This window comes from Amia ocellicauda, chromosome 2 (assembly GCF_036373705.1).
Source record: "Amia ocellicauda isolate fAmiCal2 chromosome 2, fAmiCal2.hap1, whole genome shotgun sequence".
Lineage (NCBI taxonomy): Eukaryota > Metazoa > Chordata > Actinopteri > Amiiformes > Amiidae > Amia > Amia ocellicauda.
Window position 1 is genome coordinate 58144186 of NC_089851.1, and position 18439 is coordinate 58162624.

Genomic DNA, 18439 nt, shown 5'->3' on the forward strand with positions numbered 1-18439 from the left:
TAACGTCTTTACTATCTACATATTTATTTATTTATTTATACATTGTTGGTTTTTTTTTTTACATTTTGGCACAAATTATCCTCCATACTATCCATGACAAAATTAAAAATAAATACATGGAGAAAATAATAAATACATGAATTAATGTGGAAATAAATAGATGGATAAATAAACAGATTTTGAATTAAATACAATAATAAATAAATCTCCATGTATTTATTAGAACATGTATTTATTTATTTCAACATTTATTTATTATTTTCACTGCGAATTTGTTTTAAATTTTAATTACAGTGAAAATAATCAATACATTAATACATAAATACATGTTCAAATGGACATTTTTTTATGTCAACACTACTACATTTATTCATTTATTTATGTAATGTGAAGCGATTCAAGTAATGAATAAACAATGTATTTGCTAAAATAAATTTTGCTTAAACTTTAAGGGGAACTGCACCACAATTTTATCTTAATTCTGTTATTTGTATAAATTGTTTTAAATATAGCAATGTCACAAATGTCTGAAGTGAAGATATATTTATTAATATGATTTTCTTAAGGAATAGGTGGCCATTTTCTCTCCACCAGACCCTCGGTAACAGTCTGTACTAGTATGTGTAAGACCTGTAGGCAATACAAAGTAAAAGCATAATAATAATGATGATATTATTTATAACTAGAATGCTAAAGTTCCATGAGAAACATTGTGGAAGTACAGTAAGCAGTATGTTTCAGTGTACATGTAATATATTAAGTACTATAGTACATCACAAGGTACTACAGTAAACTATAGTATACAACAGGGTAGTTCAATATTTGTCTAAGTACCGTAGGAGGCACTATAGTACATTACAAGATACTATAGTATATCACGTAACAAGAGTATACTATAGTATAACAGTGTACTATCGTATGTCACACATTATTCAGTATACCATAGTATAAAAGTTTAGTGTGGTATACAACAGTGTCCTACAGTATTTGTTGTACTACTGTAGTAAGTACTATAGTATAATTGTATTGTTTTATTGTCTATCTTAATTGTAGTTTTAATATTTAATTAACTATATTTTCTTGTAAAGAGCTTTGTGATACACTATGAAATTTCTATGGAATCCGAATGTGTTCAATTTCGTTGGATTTCATGAAATCCGAATGCATGAAATTGCATGATTTAATCAGGTGAATACAGATTAAATCGTGATGCAATTGCATGCTATATAAAGGGTGTTTAGGAGCGAGACTACATGGTGAAGTTTTGAGTTTTGAAAGAGAAAAGCAAGATCAAGAGTGTAAATATGTATAGGAATATTTAGTTATGGCAGCTTCTGCCATGCTGTACATTGGCAAAAAGAAGATGGCTTCACTCACATCTATGCAAGTGTACACTCAGCATTTGTTGCAGAAATTAATGAAAGCAATACTAGTTTCAGTACTGTACTTCGCAAAAACATATTTGCATATTTGTTCAAAACTTGTACTTTAATATTTTTGCGATATCTAACACTGATAGTCCTACATTGTTTCATGTGTGCATGTATTTAAACAAAACAAAAACAAACAAAAAACAACATTGTTCTCTTTTCTTTGCTAAAACTATTTTTGTTACATTGAATCAGGGGTATGCATACATCTGGAAGGCACACTATATGTAATGGTAAGTTACAACAACATAAATGACACAGTATATATATATATATATATATATATATATATATATATATATATATATATAATCATCACAGTATAGTTCTTAAAAGATCATATATCAAGCAGATTTAAACAAATTAAAAATGTCTATTATAATGACTGGCTATTATACAGTACACACTAGAAGCACCGACATTTCAAACTACCTACAAGAGCCAAAACTATAGTATAATAATGATCAAATAAAAAACTTTATTTGCGTTTATGCAGCTAAAATGCTGTAGGCATATTTAATACATATATTTAGGAAAAGTCAGGAATTGGTATCCATAGTGTATTCAGGAACACATAGTAATTCAAATTAAATCAGTCAAACTGACCAGCCGTGCACTTCTAGAGTTAAATTATAAAGGCATATCATGCAAAAGATCACATCACGTGTACAGTATCAGCACACAAACTACAGGGTCACAAGCCGCTAATGGGAAACTAAACTTTGGATTCAAACTCGATTTGTAAGGAAATATTGAAGACAAGGAAAGGTTTTCTGTTTCATTTGCATGCAATGCTTTTCTTACAAGAGCAGTGTAGTTTACAGTATAATTTGTGAGCACCCATTTGCTGTAGCAATTATAATTTAGTTTGCTTATTATAATGATTTGGTGTTTTTTAAATATATATTCCTATATATATATATTTTACCATTAATGTTACAGCGTTGTTTTTATTTTAATAAGTGCCCGATTAATCAGCAATTGCCCATTGATTAACCGATCAAATATTTGAATGGACTGACAGCCTTAATATATATGTGTGTGTGTTATTGTAATGAAATGTATGGTTTGTATTATTATTAGCAACTGTACGCTATCCAAAACAGAGGTATGGAATATTTTGCTTTTGACAGCTTAAAAAGAAAAATATGTGAACAAAGACCAATCAAGGCTAACTTACCAGTATACAAAATAACATTTATAAATATAAATGTAAAACTTTTTGAAGAGCCGGTATTAATGTTTTGTATAAACTGTATAATGTTTTATATTAATGATTGAAAAACATGTCAACAGAGCCAATTGTATTAATTGTCAAGCAAGCAAATTTTAGCAAGGCTGTTCTGACACTCCCAGCATCTCCTTCAAGATTTCTGTGGCTAATCTGTGGCTGGAGAGGTCACCTCATCATTATTGATCAACAGTTGCTTTGAGAACTATGAGACCAGACCTCTGCCAGTAGATCAAAGGAAGCCATCTTGATATGTTTATTCATTTATTTACAGTAGTTTACAATTAAGATTAAACATAAATTAGTACATTTTGTGCACCCCCAATTCCTAATATGAGGGGCAAAGCTAACGAACTGAGCTTCCGTCCCTCAGTCCCAACAGCTTTCATATGATATTATTTTAATATAGTGATACAACATTTTGTGACATTCCTGTTTTGGATGCCCTATTTTTCAAGTTTGATTGTAATACATGAGTGTTATTAAAGTTTTAACTTAGAGTTACAGACTACATTTGCTGGGCACATCTAAAGACTAGCAAAAATTTATATTTGGATTTCGTTTTGTGAAAATTACTTCACGCTGGGGAATGATTTATTGCAGGATTTACATATGGTAAGAACAGTATAATTATTAATACTATGTATGTGTAACAACGGATATAAAGTGCTCAGTTTAATTTATTTAAAAATGTGTTATGCTAATTTAGGTAAGGTAGCTGGGGTTTATTAGGGTGTGTGCAGGGGTTTTAGAGTTGGTGACCACGTGTGTGGAGCAACACCTGGAACTGTGTGAACTTCTTCTGGGCAAGAGGCGCTTAGTTTTTTCTTAGTTTTTTTAGTTTTTTTCTTCAATAAATCTAGCAGCAAGTAAGCAAACGATTTGTGGGCTACTTGTTTTCCCCCGCTGAAAATACTACATTGGCATCAGAAATGAGGATGGACACTTACGGCTCCTGGCCAGCAGACAGGGGAGGAGGGGGCGCAGGCCAGAGACTCCAGCTCTTCAGGCAGCCAAGCGTGAGCGGCAGAAAAACCGGCAGTGTGTACAGTGTCGGTCTGCTGTGTATCGCTGTTTCAATAATTAAATTATTATTATTATTTATCTCTTGGCAGACACCCTTATCCTTACAAAACAAAATAATAAATAATAATTCATAATAACCAATAAAATGCCCCCCCAATGCTACAGTATGTAAGTTACTATAAGTACATGTAAGTTATTGTTAACAGTAGTAAGCTACTAGTAGTAGTTTTTGAAAATAATCGAAACGTTAAACGATTTGAAAAAGGTGTTTAAGGAAAATAAGCTAAGGCTATTAGATAAGGATAATATAGGGAATTAATTGGCTGGTATGTATACTATGTTTCTACCAAAGTTGTAACAGGAGTTGGAATTTTGGGGGTAGAAGAAAAGCTGTAAAAATCCTCAGATTAAACTTAATGGATAATTATTTACTGAATATTGGCATATATCATTTGTTTGTACATTTTCTTATCTTGAAAATTATCAAAAAGAAATATAACAAACATTAGAATTAGAGTTACCCTGTGTTAGACTTGTGTCCTTAATTAGAGATAATTAGAGTTGCCTTGTGATAGACTGGTGTTGCTGCAGGGTTGGGCTTCGGAACACTTTAATTTTGTTAAAAAGTAAACAAAATTGGAAACATATATATACACACACATTTAATTGCATGTAATTAACTTAATTAAAAAAAAGTAAATTAAAAACTAAAACAGTAAAATACGTGTATACAAAAAAACAAATCAGTCTGTTACTATTTTTATATTATACATACTTATTTAAAATAACACATCATCCAATAGGCTTCTGGTTTGGAGCCAAACAATAGCACTAAATGCTACTCCTCATTGCTAATTGCAATAGATTGATTGCATTTTTTTTTTACTTTGGATAGTTATGTCTGCTACTACAGGGAGAAGCTGTTCGATCTCCTCCACAGTCTTCAATCCCATCTGCCGTAGAAGGTCCTCCACTGGGGCAAGCAATTGCTCCCCTTTCTCTGTGAACAGTAGGAAACCTTCTTCGGTGTCACAGAACCTCAGGATGGTTTTCTGTTTCTTTTCTGTTTTTTATGTTGACTCCTGAATGAGAATTAATTAGATGCTTTTCTGGTTTTACCCAATTTATCCTGATTTCTAAAGGAATTAACGGAATGTAAAAAAGATTTGGAGAGGTTGAGCTTGAGGTGGTGTGAGTGCATCCAGGCAGAGATAGCAGACAAGCAGGAAGAGATGCAAGAGGGGATGAGAATGTCGGAGGAGGGAAAAGACAGGAAGATCTGGGCATCATCTGTGTAAAAATGGTAAGAGAAACCATGGGATGCAATGAGGGGGCCCAGGGAGTGAGTGTAGAGAGAGGACAAGAGGGGACCCAGAATGGAGCCTTGGGTTACACCTGTGAGGAGAGGTTGGGGCGTGGATGAGGAACCTCGCCATGTCACTTGGTAGGTCCCGTCGCTGAGGTAGGAGTAGAACCAGGTGAGAGCAGTTCAGAGATTCCAAGGTCAGCGAGGCAGGAGAGGAGGATGGAGTGATCGACAGTGTCAAATTCTGCAGAGAGATTGAGGAGGATGAGGACTGAGGAGAAGAAGGCCACCCAAGCACAGCTGAGGGAGTCAGTGACTGTAATTACATAAAATCCATTACCAGTAAAAACATGGAATATGCATACCTTACAAAGGTTACAGATTTTTTTTTTATCATTCTTGCCTCACAGAATTACAGACCAGTTGCAGCAGTGAAGTTGAAACTCAAGAACCTTCTTGTTTGTTTAGATTTGCACTCTTCTCACAGAACTGGTAACTGAAGTGCCCATAGGAAACCCACACAGACAGAGGTAGATCATGTGAACTCCACACAGACAAGCCCCCAAGCCAGGACTCAAACCCCAGACCCCTGTACCGGTGAGGCAGCAGTGCTAACCACCATGCCACCACACTGCCAGGTCAATCAAGGTGTGGATGGAGGACCACCAGATCAAGACCCTGTTATGGCCAGCCCAATCTCCAGACCTGAACCCCATTGAAAACCTCTGGAATGTGATGGATGGAAGATGGATGGTCACAAGCCATCAATCAAAGCCGAGTTGCTTGAATTTGTGCGCCAGGAGTGGCATAAAGTCACCCAACAGCGATGTGAAAGACTGGTGGAGAGCATGCCAAGACGCATGAATGCTTTGATTGAAAATCACCAAATATTAATTTCTGAACACTTTGTAAGTTAAAACATTAGTATTATGTTGTTTAAAAATTAATATGAACTTATTTTCTTTGCATTATTTGAGGTCTGACAACACTGCATCTTTTTTGTAATTTTGTCCAGTTGTACATTTCTGCAAATAAATGCTCTAAATGACAATATTTTTATTTGGAATTTGGGAAAAATGTTTTCAGCAGTTTATAGAATAAAACAAAAATGTTCATTTTACCAAAACATATACCTATAAATAGTAAAACCAGAGAAACTGATAATTGTGCACTGGTCTCTTAATTTTTTCCAGAGCTGTATACACCTTTATATGTGCTGCCATATCAAACATTTAACACTAAAGCATGTTGTGAATAAATGTTATGCTTTGGAATTTTAATATTGACATGAATAGACAATCCATGCAAGTAAACTCAAACACACAATAACAAGTGGTATTGTCACTGTTGTATCCCACACATCCCGCAATTCACAAGCTCCCCTGCAGAGGTCAGCATCACCGGAATTCTAAACCCTCACATTCCCCAGCAATCAGCCACTTAACATTCCTCGGCACCATGTGCACTTGTTCTATCATCCTCGAACTCCCATTGGACCAGCACCCTCCTTCACCGTCCTCTGCTCCTCTCTGCTACACATATAAACCCCTCTGTGACTTTAATTCACTGCTAAGTCTTGTATCCTTTTGTTATTGATTGTTTACAACCTCCACGTGTTCCTCCACCAATTCCCGTATTCTCCCTACCAGCCTGTTTGCCTGATCATTGACCCCCTGCTTGTCTTATCGACCAGGACTTGTGGATTTCCCTGGACATTACGGTTTGCCGGCATTGACCACAGCCTGTTTCTGACCACCTCTCACTCCGCACCTGGGTTCCCCGCCATGGCAGTCCTTCGTTACAGGTATACAATCCGGTCCATAAATATTTGGACAGACCCAATTGTCAATTTGGCTCTGTACACCATCACAATGGATTGGAAAGGAAACAATCAAGATGTGCTTTAAGTGTAGACTTTCATCTTTAATTGGAGGGTAGTTACATCCAAATCGGGTGAATGGTGTAGGAATTAAACCAATTTTTATGTGGTCCCCCCAATTTTAGGGGCTCAAAAGTATTTGGACAAACTAACATAATCATTAATTAAATTGTGAGTTTCAATACTTGGTTGTGATGCGGGACAGTGGCCTGTCCGAATGCCAAATATATTTGCACCATTGTTGCAGTAAGATTGTGTAACCCATGTATGAATTTAAGCTTTGTGTATTGCTCCGCAGAGGACAGGTGCAGTAGTTCTGTGTAGCTGATTTTTAGAAAAACATTTTCATCCAAGGCTATAGAGAAAACAGAAGACAAAGGAGAAGTCTGTGATCAAGTTTGGGGTACATCATTGACGTCATCCAGTTGCCCAGCAACCAAAGGGAGTCATCTTGTATATGATAGCATGTTCTTTAGAAAAACCTTAGATGTGTCTTGCTGACTGACCATCTCCAGAGCACTTAGTTGTAGCTGAATAAACTATTTTGGTATTATTTCAGTTAAATCGGGTCCTGAGTATTCCTTGTCCGCCTGTTTATTGAGGGAGTAAAATTTCTCCCTATCAGTTGCAAATCCTTTGCAGTCAATGACTGCCTGAAGTCTGGAACCCATAGACATCACCAGATGCTGGGTTTCTTCCCTGGTGATGCTATGCCAGGCCTGCACTACAGCTGTCTTTAGATCCTGCTTGTTCTTGGGGTGTTTTGCCTTAGATATCAAAACAAACCAATCAGAGAGCAAAAACATTAGGTGTGGCCAAATCCACTAATAAGAACGTACTGGTGAGCGCAGGAACACCAAAAGGCCAGGAACACCACGGAAAACAACTGTGGTGGATGACAGAATTTTTTCCCTGGTGAGGAAAACCCCTTCACAACAGTTGGCTAGATCAAGAATACCCTCCAGGAGGTAGGCGTATCTGTGTCAATGTCAACAATCAAGAGAACACTTCACCAGAGTACATCTTGTGGTAAACCCTCTGTATTTAAACAGGAAATGGGAAGACCATATTAGAGTTTGGCAAAAAACATCTAAAGAACCCTGTACAGTTCTGGAACAACATCTTATGTACAGATGAGACAAAGATCAACTTGTACCAGAATGATGGGAAGAGAAGAGTATGGAGAAGGGAAGGAACTGCTCATGATCTGAAGCATACCACCTCATCTGTGAAACATGGTGAAGGTAGTGTTATGGTAAGGGCATGTATGGCTGTCAAGAGAACTGGTTGACTTTTGACAAAAGCAGCAGGATGAATTCTGAAATGTTTAGGGCTATGTTATCTGCTCAGATTCAGCCAAATGATTCAAAACTCATTTAACAGCACTTCACAGTGCAGATCAACAATAATGCGAAAGCAGGTAGAGGAAAGCAACCCCAAGAAGACTACCGTCACCAGCCACGAAACCAGACGGCTTCATGCCCTAGGGCTCGTTCAGGAGTTGAACACAGGACCTCTCGCACACTAAGTGAGAATCATACTCCTAGACCAACGGGCCAACTGAACAAGTGGCTTCACAAAGTTCTCCTCCTCAACAACACACTACATGTCGTCCTCCTCCTCCTCCTCCTCCTCAACAACCACAACAAACTTGCATAATACACATTTGTTTTATAGAAAAACACACAGATGACAGTCTGATTTCCCTTCAGCTGCACAGGCAACAGCATCTGAGGTCAAAAGCCCTCTTGTGCAGAGGAGCCCAAAAGCTGGCTTTTGACAGAGAGCACACTGTTCAGTGACCACTTAATAAGTAGGACTAATCATTTCTTATTTTTTACAGAATAGGACACAGAAATAACTTATGATTACTTATTTGTTATCTACATTTTACTTTTCATAGTATTTCCAAACGTTTTTTATCGATGTATGAACAAACACAACCATTGAGACACACACTATTAGAGATTTTTCGTTTTATTTTCTTTATGAATGTAATGCAAAACAATATAGAGTAACAGTGACAAAAAGTGCCAGGGGTTTATGACAATACAGAAAGCACATTATAGAAAAGACCTGAAAAACACACAAGCACTACATCAGAGATACCACGCATTAAGTCCCTTCCCTGCGCTGTAGGCTCCATAGCGCTGCATCACTGCTGCCTCTCGCTAATCTCAAGATGGAGCTGGGGGTAGGTGTTCCATGGCCAGGCTGTCGTTCCCTCTGCCAAGTGTGTACAGGCCAAGATACCTCCATTACTTCAATCACTACATCTTCCGCTGACTTCTATAGGGGGCTGCGTGAACTACTGAAGTAATGCTGTAGAGATAAGTGTCCTTAAACTGGGAAATGGAAATAAAGATTAAGTAAGCATCACTCATTGAAGAAATGCATCACAGTGTCTCTGTCAGCCTGTACAGCAGCGCATGTTTGCTGTAGCCAACATTTATTCAGTGCCAAATTTCCTTGCACAAAGCCATAGCAGATTCTCAAGCCCTCCCATGTTGTTGATTATCTTGTATCCATGTATTAAGAATAATGGTAATGCTTTATTTTAAGTGTCCATTATAAACAATCTATTAACATGTTATGTTATTATTATATGATTAATTTTACAAATTATAAATATATTAGACATTTTTAAACTTTTTTGCTATAATATGTTTTAAGGTATTTAATAACATATTTAATAAAGGGTATAATAACATGACATTTGCACATCGATATCAATCTATTATCATTAACTGCCATGCCAGTTAATTGCTGCTATTATCCATCCATTTTTGAAACCAGTTATCCTGGCGAAGGTCGCCGAGCACTGATCCCGGCAGGCAAAGGGCACAAGGCAGGAATACACCCAGGACGGGACCCCAGTCCATCGCTGGGCAACACACACACACACACACACACACGCAGACACACCCACATACAGGGCAATTTAGAGAAGCCAATTAACCTAACCCACATGTCTTTGGACGGTGGGAGGAAACCCACGTGGACACGGGGAGAACATGCAAACTACATAGTATAGCAAAAATGTTTAAATAAAAATGTCTAATATATTTATAATTTGTAATAATCATATAACAATAACATAATCAATAATTTGTTAATAGATTGTTTATAATGGACACTTGTTACCATAATAACTAATGTATGTTATCTATCTGTATGTAATGCTGTTGTCCTATAAGTCCTTACATTTGTAAACAGGGATTTTTGAAATAACCATTACTTATTTTGTGAAAAAACAGGGAAACAGAAATAAGGAATGAGTAACTATTACTTATTTCTTCATACTACTAGAATCAGAATTCACAGAAAAAGTAATAAACAATAAAGATAAAAATAAATAACCATTACTTATTTAAAAAAAAAAAAAACAGGAACCAGAAATAAATAAGTAAACTTTACTTATTTTGCAGAAAAAAATAAAACAGTTTATTATTAATATATTGAGGAAACAATGAAAAAAATAACCATTACTTATTTTTTGAAAAATAAGGAATCTACTTCATAGAGGTTCTGAAATCAGCATACTTCTCATGGCAGGAAAGGAAACTGGAAGCCTTTTGACACATTTCTTGACTTTGATTGAAGATTTTCCAGTATTTTAATCAGACCTCCTGCCAGAATATATTCTGCAGTGGGTTTCAGAATGGGCTGCCAAAACTGCATAATCTCCTCCACCAACCTTTCCTGGTTTTCCTTTGTTTGGTAAAACTGCATTTATGGAAGATACCCTTACAAAAATAAAATATTTAAAAATATATATTATTCTGAAATATGAAATGTATTTTAATGTATTAATATGTTTTATAAATGTGCATACCATTTTATAATATATGGTGAAAATATTCTTTTAAATATCAATTGCACTGTCACTTGATACAGAAATATGGTCAAATACACTATATTATACAATACAAATATTGCTTAATATAACTTAAGTATATTCAGAATTATATGTAAACTTGTTTTTAATATATCTATAATTATATGCAAATATACTGTAACATCTACACATGTATTTTATACTAAATATATAAAAATGCATACATATATGTCCCCTTATAATATACATTTAGTATACTGCTAAATACACAACAATCTCATATTGCATGTATTGTATACTGTGAATATATTAGACTGCAAAAATGTTGCATTCTAAATATACTGGTAGAATATATTTGGATAAACTTCCAAACACATGTATACATGAAGTGTAACTTAAAACATTGGGATACTTCAATACTTTAATAGATTTCACTTGGTGTTTGACCCCCTTTTGCCTTCAGAACTGCCTTAATTCTACGTGGCATTGATTCAACAAGGTGCTGAAAGCATTCTTTAGAAATGTTGGCCCATATTGATAGGATAGCATCTTGCAATTGATGGAGATTTGTGGGATGCACATCCAGGGCACGAAGCTCCCGTTCCACCACATCCCAAAGATGCTCTATTGGGTTGAGATCTGGAGACTGTGGGGGCCAGTTTAGTACAGTGAACTCATTGTCATGTTCAAGAAACCAATTTGAAATGATTCGACCTTTGTGACATGGTGCATTATCCTGCTGGAAGTAGCCATCAGAGGATGGGTACATGGTGGTCATAAAGGGATGGACATGGTCAGAAACAATGCTCAGGTAGGCCGTGGCATTTAAACGATGCCCAATTGGCACTAAGGGGCATAAAGTGTGCCAAGAAAACATCCCCCACACCATTACACCACCACCACCAGCCTGCACAGTGGTAACAAGGCATGATGGATCCATGTTCTCATTCTGTTTAGGGCATGTATTACAGATTCATTCAAAAAGGTCTCACTTTAGATTTGAGGAAACACTATTTACTTGTATCAGCGGTCATTCATTTGTCATTAATAGTTCTTCCAATTTCCGACCTTTTAGTTCCAGAGACCAATGTTTTGGTACCAGCTAAAAAACAAAAAAAACAAATGTACATTAATTGGACAAATATGAAATATATAGTTACATGTAAAATATGGCCCAATATACAACGCTACAATTATTACAATTTACTTGCACTGTAATTACACGGTAACAAGAGTGAATTGACCAAGTAGTTTGTGTATAGTTAATTCAATTATTAAATACTAGTATGGATGATGTATGATTACAGAACGAGCTTACATACACTAAACAAGTAGTATGGCTTATTTACATGTAGTGTGTGTTTTTAACTTTACATATTCATGTAAAATGCTGCCAACCTTTGTGATGTTACCGATGACCTTAAACTCACCCCTTCTTAAAGTGTAACCACATGTGGTGATCAGGTGAGGGTCTGCCTCAAGCAGTTATGTGCTTGCCCAGGAGAACATGCAATATTGCCTATTAGCTTGGCTCGTTGGTCTAGGGGTAGATAGGAGGAGGACGAAATGTGGTTTGCCGGCTTGTTATGGAGACCTTTGCTGAACGTGTACTCCTGAGCTGCACCAAAGGAGAGGCATTCTTTTCAGTTGTTTGCGGGCCTGCTGAACCATGCTCTCAGTGCTGTCTCACTGGGGATACGGTTACCGTTCTGGAAAGACACTTCAGCGCTACAGTCCATGCTATCAGTCAGTGAGCGTAGGTCTCCCGGTCTGCCCCAAAGCAGTTACGCGCTTGCCCAGCAGAAACTGCGACACCCTCCGTTAACTTGGCTCGTTGGTCTAGGGGAATGATTCTCGCTTAGGGTGCGAGAGGTCCCGGGTTCAACTCCCGGACGAGCCCGCTTGGCCCCGCTTTGCATTCTCTGAAGCATTCGTTTGTTCTCTCTCGATGCTTGGCTTCTGGGCTCCTCTGCACCAGGGAGGTCTTTCAACCTCAGATACTGTTGGCTGTGTAGCTGATGGGAAATCAGACTGTCATCTGTGTGTTTTGTTTTCTTTAAAGAAAATGTGTATTTTACAAGTTCGTTGTTGTTGTTGAGGAGGAGGAGGACATGTAGTGTGTTGTTGAGGAGGAGGAGGACGAAATGTGGTTTGCCGGCTTGTTATGGAGACCTTTGCTGAACGTGTACTCCTGAGCTGCACCAAAGGAGAGGCATTCTTTTCAGTTGTTTGCGGGCCTGCTGAACCATGCTCTCAGTGCTGTCTCACTGGGGATACGGTTACCGTTCTGGAAAGACACTTCAGCGCTACAGTCCATGCTATCAGTCAGTGTGCGTAGGTCTCCCGGTCTGCCCCAAAGCAGTTACGCGCTTGCCCAGCAGAAACTGCGACACCCTCCGTTAACTTGGCTCGTTGGTCTAGGGGTATGATTCTTGCTGAGGGTGTGAGAGGCCCTGGGTTCAACTCCAGGACGAGCCCACTTGGCCCCACTTTGTAGTCACCGAAGTGTTCGTTCGTTTGCTCTTGAAGGCTGGCTTCTGGGCTCCTCTGCACAAGGGAGGGCTATCGACCTCAGATACTGTTGGCTGTATAGCTGATGGGAAATCAGACTGTCATCTGTGTGTTTTGTTTTCTTTAAAGAAAATGTGTTTTTTACAAGTTCGTTGTTGTTGTTGTTGTTGTTGAGGAGGAGGAGGAGGACATGTAGTGTGTTGTTGAGGAGGAGGAGGACGAAATGTGGTTTGCCGGCTTGTTATGGAGACCTTTTCTGAACGTGTACTCCTGAGCTGCACCAAAGGAGAGGCATTCTTTTCAGTTGTTTGCGGGCCTGCTGAACCATGCTCTCAGTGCTGTCTCACTGGGGATACGGTTACCGTTCTGGAAAGACACTTCAGCGCTACAGTCCATGCTATCAGTCAGTGAGCGTAGGTCTCCCGGTCTGCCCCAAAGCAGTTACGCGCTTGCCCAGCAGAAACTGCGACACCCTCCGTTAACTTGGCTCGTTGGTCTAGGGGTATGATTCTCGCTTAGGGTGCGAGAGGTCCCGGGTTCAACTCCCGGACGAGCCCGCTTGGCCCCGCTTTGCATTCTCTGAAGCATTCGTTTGTTCTCTCTCGATGCTTGGCTTCTGGGCTCCTCTGCACCAGGGAGGTCTTTCAACCTCAGATACTGTTGGCTGTGTAGCTGATGGGAAATCAGACTGTCATCTGTGTGTTTTGTTTTCTTTAAAGAAAATGTGTATTTTACAAGTTCGTTGTTGTTGTTGAGGAGGAGGAGGACATGTAGTGTGTTGTTGAGGAGGAGGAGGACGAAATGTGGTTTGCCGGCTTGTTATGGAGACCTTTGCTGAACGTGTACTCCTGAGCTGCACCAAAGGAGAGGCATTCTTTTCAGTTGTTTGCGGGCCTGCTGAACCATGCTCTCAGTGCTGTCTCACTGGGGATACGGTTACCGTTCTGGAAAGACACTTCAGCGCTACAGTCCATGCTATCAGTCAGTGAGCGTAGGTCTCCCGGTCTGCCCCAAAGCAGTTACGCGCTTGCCCAGCAGAAACTGCGACACCCTCCGTTAACTTGGCTCGTTGGTCTAGGGGTATGATTCTCGCTTAGGGTGCGAGAGGTCCCGGGTTCAACTCCCGGACGAGCCCGCTTGGCCCCGCTTTGCATTCTCTGAAGCATTCGTTTGTTCTCTCTTGATGCTTGGCTTCTGGGCTCCTCTGCACCAGGGAGGTCTTTCAACCTCAGATACTGTTGGCTGTGTAGCTGATGGGAAATCAGACTGTCATCTGTGTGTTTTGTTTTCTTTAAAGAAAATGTGTATTTTACAAGTTCGTTGTTGTTGTTGAGGAGGAGGAGGACATGTAGTGTGTTGTTGAGGAGGAGGAGGACGAAATGTGGTTTGCCGGCTTGTTATGGAGACCTTTGCTGAACGTGTACTCCTGAGCTGCACCAAAGGAGAGGCATTCTTTTCAGTTGTTTGCGGGCCTGCTGAACCATGCTCTCAGTGCTGTCTCACTGGGGATACGGTTACCGTTCTGGAAAGACACTTCAGCGCTACAGTCCATGCTATCAGTCAGTGAGCGTAGGTCTCCCGGTCTGCCCCAAAGCAGTTACGCGCTTGCCCAGCAGAAACTGCGACACCCTCCGTTAACTTGGCTCGTTGGTCTAGGGGTATGATTCTCGCTTAGGGTGCGAGAGGTCCCGGGTTCAACTCCCGGACGAGCCCGCTTGGCCCCGCTTTGCATTCTCTGAAGCATTCGTTTGTTCTCTCTCGATGCTTGGCTTCTGGGCTCCTCTGCACCAGGGAGGTCTTTCAACCTCAGATACTGTTGGCTGTGTAGCTGATGGGAAATCAGACTGTCATCTGTGTGTTTTGTTTTCTTTAAAGAAAATGTGTATTTTACAAGTTCGTTGTTGTTGTTGAGGAGGAGGAGGACATGTAGTGTGTTGTTGAGGAGGAGGAGGACGAAATGTGGTTTGCCGGCTTGTTATGGAGACCTTTGCTGAACGTGTACTCCTGAGCTGCACCAAAGGAGAGGCATTCTTTTCAGTTGTTTGCGGGCCTGCTGAACCATGCTCTCAGTGCTGTCTCACTGGGGATACGGTTACCGTTCTGGAAAGACACTTCAGCGCTACAGTCCATGCTATCAGTCAGTGAGCGTAGGTCTCCCGGTCTGCCCCAAAGCAGTTACGCGCTTGCCCAGCAGAAACTGCGACACCCTCCGTTAACTTGGCTCGTTGGTCTAGGGGTATGATTCTCGCTTAGGGTGCGAGAGGTCCCGGGTTCAACTCCCGGACGAGCCCGCTTGGCCCCGCTTTGCATTCTCTGAAGCATTCGTTTGTTCTCTCTTGATGCTTGGCTTCTGGGCTCCTCTGCACCAGGGAGGTCTTTCAACCTCAGATACTGTTGGCTGTGTAGCTGATGGGAAATCAGACTGTCATCTGTGTGTTTTGTTTTCTTTAAAGAAAATGTGTATTTTACAAGTTCGTTGTTGTTGTTGAGGAGGAGGAGGACATGTAGTGTGTTGTTGAGGAGGAGGAGGACGAAATGTGGTTTGCCGGCTTGTTATGGAGACCTTTGCTGAACGTGTACTCCTGAGCTGCACCAAAGGAGAGGCATTCTTTTCAGTTGTTTGCGGGCCTGCTGAACCATGCTCTCAGTGCTGTCTCACTGGGGATACGGTTACCGTTCTGGAAAGACACTTCAGCGCTACAGTCCATGCTATCAGTCAGTGTGCGTAGGTCTCCCGGTCTGCCCCAAAGCAGTTACGCGCTTGCCCAGCAGAAACTGCGACACCCTCCGTTAACTTGGCTCGTTGGTCTAGGGGTATGATTCTTGCTGAGGGTGTGAGAGGCCCTGGGTTCAACTCCAGGACGAGCCCACTTGGCCCCACTTTGTAGTCACCGAAGTGTTCGTTCGTTTGCTCTTGAAGGCTGGCTTCTGGGCTCCTCTGCACAAGGGAGGGCTATCGACCTCAGATACTGTTGGCTGTATAGCTGATGGGAAATCAGACTGTCATCTGTGTGTTTTGTTTTCTTTAAAGGAAATGTGTTTTTTACAAGTTCGTTGTTGTTGTTGTTGTTGTTGAGGAGGAGGAGGAGGACATGTAGTGTGTTGTTGAGGAGGAGGAGGACGAAATGTGGTTTGCCGGCTTGTTATGGAGACCTTTGCTGAACGTGTACTCCTGAGCTGCACCAAAGGAGAGGCATTCTTTTCAGTTGTTTGCGGGCCTGCTGAACCATGCTCTCAGTGCTGTCTCACTGGGGATACGGTTACCGTTCTGGAAAGACACTTCAGCGCTACAGTCCATGCTATCAGTCAGTGAGCGTAGGTCTCCCGGTCTGCCCCAAAGCAGTTACGCGCTTGCCCAGCAGAAACTGCGACACCCTCCGTTAACTTGGCTCGTTGGTCTAGGGGTATGATTCTCGCTTAGGGTGCGAGAGGTCCCGGGTTCAACTCCCGGACGAGCCCGCTTGGCCCCGCTTTGCATTCTCTGAAGCATTCGTTTGTTCTCTCTCGATGCTTGGCTTCTGGGCTCCTCTGCACCAGGGAGGTCTTTCAACCTCAGATACTGTTGGCTGTGTAGCTGATGGGAAATCAGACTGTCATCTGTGTGTTTTGTTTTCTTTAAAGAAAATGTGTATTTTACAAGTTCGTTGTTGTTGTTGAGGAGGAGGAGGACATGTAGTGTGTTGTTGAGGAGGAGGAGGACGAAATGTGGTTTGCCGGCTTGTTATGGAGACCTTTGCTGAACGTGTACTCCTGAGCTGCACCAAAGGAGAGGCATTCTTTTCAGTTGTTTGCGGGCCTGCTGAACCATGCTCTCAGTGCTGTCTCACTGGGGATACGGTTACCGTTCTGGAAAGACACTTCAGCGCTACAGTCCATGCTATCAGTCAGTGTGCGTAGGTCTCCCGGTCTGCCCCAAAGCAGTTACGCGCTTGCCCAGCAGAAACTGCGACACCCTCCGTTAACTTGGCTCGTTGGTCTAGGGGTATGATTCTTGCTGAGGGTGTGAGAGGCCCTGGGTTCAACTCCAGGACGAGCCCACTTGGCCCCACTTTGTAGTCACCGAAGTGTTCGTTCGTTTGCTCTTGAAGGCTGGCTTCTGGGCTCCTCTGCACAAGGGAGGGCTATCGACCTCAGATACTGTTGGCTGTATAGCTGATGGGTAATCAGACTGTCATCTGTGTGTTTTGTTTTCTTTAAAGAAAATGTGTTTTTTACAAGTTCGTTGTTGTTGTTGTTGTTGTTGTTGAGGAGGAGGAGGAGGACATGTAGTGTGTTGTTGAGGAGGAGGAGGACGAAATGTGGTTTGCCGGCTTGTTATGGAGACCTTTGCTGAACGTGTACTCCTGAGCTGCACCAAAGGAGAGGCATTCTTTTCAGTTGTTTGCGGGCCTGCTGAACCATGCTCTCAGTGCTGTCTCACTGGGGATACGGTTACCGTTCTGGAAAGACACTTCAGCGCTACAGTCCATGCTATCAGTCAGTGAGCGTAGGTCTCCCGGTCTGCCCCAAAGCAGTTACGCGCTTGCCCAGCAGAAACTGCGACACCCTCCGTTAACTTGGCTCGTTGGTCTAGGGGTATGATTCTCGCTTAGGGTGCGAGAGGTCCCGGGTTCAACTCCCGGACGAGCCCGCTTGGCCCCGCTTTGCATTCTCTGAAGCATTCGTTTGTTCTCTCTCGATGCTTGGCTTCTGGGCTCCTCTGCACCAGGGAGGTCTTTCAACCTCAGATACTGTTGGCTGTGTAGCTGATGAGAAATCAGACTGTCATCTGTGTGTTTTGTTTTCTTTAAAGAAAATGTGTATTTTACAAGTTCGTTGTTGTTGTTGAGGAGGAGGAGGACATGTAGTGTGTTGTTGAGGAGGAGGAGGACGAAATGTGGTTTGCCGGCTTGTTATGGAGACCTTTGCTGAACGTGTACTCCTGAGCTGCACCAAAGGAGAGGCATTCTTTTCAGTTGTTTGCGGGCCTGCTGAACCATGCTCTCAGTGCTGTCTCACTGGGGATACGGTTACCGTTCTGGAAAGACACTTCAGCGCTACAGTCCATGCTATCAGTCAGTGTGCGTAGGTCTCCCGGTCTGCCCCAAAGCAGTTACGCGCTTGCCCAGCAGAAACTGCGACACCCTCCGTTAACTTGGCTCGTTGGTCTAGGGGTATGATTCTTGCTGAGGGTGTGAGAGGCCCTGGGTTCAACTCCAGGACGAGCCCACTTGGCCCC

General features: G+C 41.2%; 7 non-coding genes across 7 annotated transcripts; all 7 read left to right on the plus strand.

Annotated features, from left to right (window-relative positions):
* Positions 1-12538: 12538 nt before the first annotated feature.
* On the plus strand, positions 12539-12610 carry trnap-agg (transfer RNA proline (anticodon AGG)). Its single transcript has one exon. It is a non-coding gene; the product is annotated as a tRNA-Pro (tRNA).
* Positions 12611-13706: 1096 nt separating this feature from the next.
* Positions 13707-13778, plus strand: trnap-agg (transfer RNA proline (anticodon AGG)). Its single transcript has one exon. It is a non-coding gene; the product is annotated as a tRNA-Pro (tRNA).
* A 506-nt stretch (positions 13779-14284) lies between these two features.
* Positions 14285-14356, plus strand: trnap-agg (transfer RNA proline (anticodon AGG)). Its single transcript has one exon. It is a non-coding gene; the product is annotated as a tRNA-Pro (tRNA).
* Positions 14357-14862: 506 nt separating this feature from the next.
* Positions 14863-14934, plus strand: trnap-agg (transfer RNA proline (anticodon AGG)). Its single transcript has one exon. It is a non-coding gene; the product is annotated as a tRNA-Pro (tRNA).
* A 506-nt stretch (positions 14935-15440) lies between these two features.
* On the plus strand, positions 15441-15512 carry trnap-agg (transfer RNA proline (anticodon AGG)). Its single transcript has one exon. It is a non-coding gene; the product is annotated as a tRNA-Pro (tRNA).
* Positions 15513-16608: 1096 nt separating this feature from the next.
* Positions 16609-16680, plus strand: trnap-agg (transfer RNA proline (anticodon AGG)). Its single transcript has one exon. It is a non-coding gene; the product is annotated as a tRNA-Pro (tRNA).
* A 1099-nt stretch (positions 16681-17779) lies between these two features.
* Positions 17780-17851, plus strand: trnap-agg (transfer RNA proline (anticodon AGG)). Its single transcript has one exon. It is a non-coding gene; the product is annotated as a tRNA-Pro (tRNA).
* Positions 17852-18439: the final 588 nt, after the last annotated feature.